A 6,000-nucleotide genomic window follows, 5' to 3' on the forward strand; every position below is an offset into this window, starting at 1 on the left:
AAAATGGCAGCCGACGCGACACGACAAAGTGGCCACTGTCCCACGAGGCATGGAGTGAAATGCGCAGAAGCGACAAAGTGTTCCAGACCCCGTCATGAACTGTGATCTCCGTGTACCCAAGCAAGGACACTGTGGGAAGACGGCCAAGACTGACAATTGATTTTCAGTAAAACTGGAACAAACTGACTTTTCACTGACTTGATGACCTCACCCCTTGAACTGTACTAATGTCCCAAACCCTAGCATCGGACGATCGCAACCAGTCAATCAGAACTGTGCTGAAATTACAAAATGTATCTTCTGGATTTGATTTTCTTATAAAAGTACATGGTAGAATAGGGAGGGCTAATCACGCTCTCGACCGCTCCAAACATCAATTTCATAGACCGCGCTACTCGTGACGCTACTTAGGCGACTGACTGCGTTTTCCTGAATCCTAGATGGTCCAGATGCTGCCCAATTATCGGATGATTGCGAACTTTTCCTAATTCTATGGGCACTGATAGATGCTTGCACGTCTCTGGTCTTTTGCCGATCTTTGAGACTGTAGCGTGCTGAGCAAAGAACTTTGATCTGCTTAGACGAATGATGACAGATTTGAGTATGCAGACCCAATGACTTAGAGAACTCCAGATAGCCAGATTAGGTAAATATGATGTTCTGCAATTTACTTGAAATTTGATATAAACTTTCTAAATGCGAACTTAAACTCTTCAAGAAATTTTAGATAAACAGATATTGATTAACAAGAAATGAGTTTGTGGTTTATTAAGAAAGGTAGATCTAAATCTTGAAATGTGTTTTAGCTGGTTCTAAATCACCATCAACCAATCCAACTATTTGGTCCATTGACCACGTGGGAGGAGTGCCTTGATGTTTAGGATTGAGCTCTGTAGGCGAAAAGGGTGTGGATGTACATTTTGTAAAATAACTTTTCTTTCCCTATAGGTTATAAGGTGTTCCCCTCATGTCGAGCGCTTGAACCGCTCATCCCTCCTGCTGCGTGCAGACCGGTGAATGTGTAAGTGTGAGTGTTGATGTTATGGGCCCCACCAATGACTGCATGTGTGAATGAGTTAGTGTGACGTCGGGTCTGTAACGCAGGGAGGATACCGGTACAGGTTGGCTTTCCCAGTTACCAGGGGTTTTTTTTTGCTCTCCATCACAGGCTCAAACATGTAAATGCACTAAAACTAGCAAGAATGGAAAACCTCAAGAGCTTATTTCAAAAGATCATTGGCTGGATAGGGTTAATCACCGAGCACATAAATCAGAAAGAATTGCAAACAGGAACATTCTCCCAAAATGATGACCTTGCTTTTATCCTGAACTAGATTTTCAGTAAAAAAATGTGTAATTAGGTTGTGTGACATTATTATTAAGAACTCAATAGTTCAACCAAATATCAAACTGAAGCCACTTCCTTTGCCACTCTATGTGTTGGTGCATTATCATAAAACAGACTTCCACCCTTGATTGGGCACAGATGTCATGCTTTAATGGATTCATTGTTTTAGCGTGGAATAATCTTACATAGTAATAGGATCTCTGAAGAGCAGGAAAACAAAAGGCCTCATTTAGAGTTTAGTGTGCAGGATAATTCGTCTCAAATGTGGCGGATGTCGTGTATGCCGTACTGTAGCCTTATAGCCCGGGCCACTGGAATATGTGCTGAATCCTGATTTCTGTGAATATTTATCATTTGTGCGTCGCTAAGTGTTTTGATTTGTATTGATCCTATTAAATCTGTTTACAGCACACTTCAGAGTTACAATTTTTTTTATTTATTTTTGCTTTCCTAAATGGTGAACAAATACAGTTCATTTAAAAGGTATTTACATTTAGCTGTGTGTTGCAAAATTACGCAGCCACGGCCCGTACAGGTGAGCGCGGTGGGGCTATGGGGTGGAAGTGACAGACGATGGAATAGGTCAAATAAATTAAATAAATAAAACCACTTACCTTGCGATCACCGCATCGCCGAGTTGTTTGTAAGTAGTTTTATTCATTTATTTGACCTATTCTGTCATTTGTCACTTCCACCCCCCCTGCACCTGCTCCACCGCGCTTGCCTGCACAGGCCACCACTGCAAATACGACATCCTACTGCCTTTCCTGTCAAACTCTGTCCAATCGAGCAAGATTGTTACCCAATTCACTTTAAAAACTTCCCTCACTTCACAGTCGGAGAAAGAAAAGTAAACACCAGTCCATAGGTTAAAAGAATAAGCAGCAATTTGTCAAAAGACGTGGCTGACATTTGGCCTCCTCCTTGAAGCTCCCCTAAATGTGACAAGATCAGCACCAAATCTTTAAGCATCTTTATTTATTGCTCGGACTTTAGCAGCCCACCAAACATCGGCTCATGACCCAGTGTTTGGGAAACGCTTCAGTAGAGAATTGGTGCAACCTTTCCATCGTTAATCGTTTGTTTCACCAAGGGATCTCAATGTATGCAGCAGTCATGCACAAGTAAACGGTTCACACACTAAATGAAAACAAGAATAAGCTGTACCTAGAACAGCACAGGTTTGTCCTGACCAAGGAACAGCTGCCTGGTCCAGGAGTGCCTGCAGCTGCTAATCATCCAAAGTCCTTCCTATGTCACTTGTAGGGGAATCCAACGGTTAGCCTCCCAAACTACAAGCCACAAGCCCTGCTCACTGTCAGGTCCCAGTGAGTGAGCGGCCAGGGTCCTTAACTAGAGTTGGGCGGACACATGGTATCTGCCAACACGTGGCAGGTGAGTTGCCCCCTGCATGAAGAGGGCATTGATATCTCTGGCACTTTAAGTATGAGGACGAGTCATGCGACAATGTTTAGCGGATACCCTACTTCACTAAACTCAAATGAAGGCTTCACGTCCTCAAGAGAGTGCAAGGTTTGGTCCCTACCTCCTCCTAAAGAGGCCTCTGTGCCCTGATAATTACCAGGCTTTATTGGCAGTGTGTTTGGAGTGAGGTCCCCGCCAGCAGGGACATTTTAAGGATTTGTGGGGCCCTGGGCCAAATGTATTTAGGAGGTTCTGTTCTGAACACGTTTCAGCTCTTTCATGCCCTCTTTGCCCAGGGCACTGGCAGGGCACAAGCACATTCGTCCAAATTCTGAAGGGGTTTACATCTAATATTCAGGGATCGCGATGTGCGTTTTCAATATTGTTACACAGCAGCAGCTCGAGAATATTACTGCAAATAAACTCCATGACACCCTCCCATTTCTCCTATGGAAGGTCCTATTTCCTTCAAAAAACAAACTTTTTCATGAATATTACACGAAACATGAAAACATTACTTTACAAAAGGTCTGTAATAAAGTCACACACATCAACTACATTAAAATAAATTAACGCTAACGGTATTCAAAACAATAGGTTTAGGAATTATTCCAGGTCACCAGGGCAAGACTGCGGATCACAGCTGGCTCTTTGAGGGGGCGGGCCTGAAAGGAGGGGCCATCGGCCAGAGCCACTGTGCCCAGGCATTTCAACGTCTCTGCCTGCCAGGGATGCAGAGGTAGTGACAGAAGTGTCCCACCCTCTTCATCTGGTTTCTGGTCACTATCAGAAGTTGGAATTTACCAACAAACCGGATCAGATGTTTCCCCAGTATCAATATTGTCTACGAAATTAACTTGTTTCAGGAGTTATTCCCCAGATTCAAGATTCAGCCTGACGTCAGGGGATAATTCATCCCCGCAGATCAAGAACAGACAGCAATCCAAGGCAAAGCCAAAGGTTGATGGACTCTCCACTCTTACCCCGTCCATTCCATGGGACACCCGGCCACTATTGCTAGATACTCCAGTGCGGTCCCAAGAGGCACAAGGGCTTCGGGCACCACCCTGCTTCACTCCAGCCAGTGGAGACCGGAAGGACTTGTCACGCCGGGACACTGGCACCACGCTGAACATGGACTTTCAACACTTTTGTGATTTTCCTCCTTCTCCTGTGTCCTCATTACCTTCAAGGAACTCCTTGAGCTTGTTTATAAGAGGGTACGGGCCCTCATTGCAGAAAGTCCCTGCAAAGTCATCCTGGTCGATGGTCCACACCATGCCGCCGCCAAATCCTTGCTCCCTCACAAACGTGACCTGAAAATACATAGAGAAAAGTTGTGAAAAGACCCATCCATTTATTTTGTTGTATTCTTAATCGGTGTGTGTTCAAAGTTACATAACCAGGCAGAGTTAAACCTCAAATCTAATATGGCCAGGGTAGGAATTGGCAATTGGCCATATTTTTTTTAATGAAAAATGTGTGCTTCCTAGCTGATAGTGATCTAGGCAACTGCCTAGAATTGCCTTGCACTGACCCTATAATTTTTTTTATTTACTCGTTTTTTTTGTATTGCTGTGTAGTATGAAAGGGCAATCAATATTAACATAGTATCAAAACACAGTAAGGAAAGTAGAATACTTTCTTTGCACCAGTGACGGAACAATTCTGTATTGATGACCGGTTAATTTTGCACCTGCATTTCCATGCTCTGACCTGTCGAAAGTCACATTGGACCAGACCGATGAGCGCAAGAATGACATTTACATAGGTGGCTCCTCCATTTGAGCAGAAGAGAGTTGACTAACAATCCCCAGAGTTCAAAAATTAAATGGTAATAAAAGTTAATTTATTACCTTTTTATTTTTTCTGCAACCTGTCGTGAAATAAGTGTCAGGACAGGGCAGTGCCAGCACTGCATATTGGCAGCAGCAGAGAGCTATGCGCTTTAAAAAGTGCATGTTTCTTTGGCTGGCCGTCTTGTGCTGGCCAGCCAGACATGCGCATTTTAAAGTTCTCTAACCTAGCTGTCTTAGACAGCTGGGTTAGAGAAAGCGCAGGCCACCAGTGCTCTTAGGTGCGCTTACTCTATCCAATCCTGGTGTTGCGTTCATGCTGTGAAAGCAGCCCCGGGATTGGGCAGTGCAGTTTCCTGCATCAGGAGCTTCCTGAAGACACCCGAGGGAGGAGAACGTAGTGCTGCGAAGAAAGAAAGGTACTTTTTTCAGTTTGTTTTTTTGTTGTTGTTTTGCCCCCCACACACACGCCAGTTGCCACAGCATTTGCATTGGCTAAAAATACACTTTTGCAGTAGTTGGCCAGTGCAAACGGGGGGTTCCAAAAAATTGTTCAGTCACGGGTCTACTACAGGGAGGCAAGTTTGTAGTGCCGTATGTTATACACTGTGTCCTGTGTGCACTCACGGGAAATTGCTGCTCATGTTAGGCTACACCTGTACTTCCGGACCAAAACTACCAAATGGATTCTTTTAGCAACTCCACATTTGTGTGCAACGTCTTGTTATAATTTTTTTAATCTGAGGTTTGCTTCTCAATCGGTATTTTGGGCGGTTTGCATGCAGATTAGACGGAGGGTCTATAGTGATATTAGTAGCATCAACATTGCTAGGGAGTGTGCGAAGTTAGTCACATTCAGGAAGTTTATTTATTTTTAAAGTGTTTAAAAATGTTCTAACTTTGATTACTTCATTTAGTTTGTGAGAAATAGAAAAAAATCGTGTACAAAATAGCTAATATAATTGCATTTATATAGCCCTGAAGAGGCATCGGAGTGCTTTTTTTTTTTATACAGTATTCAAACCAGCGTCCATCAGCTTGTATCTGCATCATGGTTCGGGGCAGATGTACGAACGCATTTACTAGTCGTAAACGTACATTTCAGGGTACAAAATCGAGACATCTAGTGAAGATAGCCAAGGCGCTGCAATGCCTGACGGGCTCCCGAAACCGGGGCTCTTTGTCGGGGATCTTTTGAAGAAGCCGTATGGGTGCGTGTGAGTGTGAGGGCAGGGTAGTGCACAAGGAGTGATGTTTTTTAAAAAAGGTATAGGGCCGTCCTACTTATTTAAGTATTTTTATTAATGAGGTAGCTCTAGCCTTGATAAAAAGAGGTGTAGAAGCCCTATTTAGGAGTAATGGTCCGAAAGGGCTAATTATGTGAAGGTGTGGTCAACATGTTTCGTGCCCCAGCTGCCCCAAAGGGGTCAA

The sequence above is a fragment of the Triturus cristatus genome, chromosome 5_1 (assembly GCF_964204655.1).
Source record: "Triturus cristatus chromosome 5_1, aTriCri1.1, whole genome shotgun sequence".
Lineage (NCBI taxonomy): Eukaryota > Metazoa > Chordata > Amphibia > Caudata > Salamandridae > Triturus > Triturus cristatus.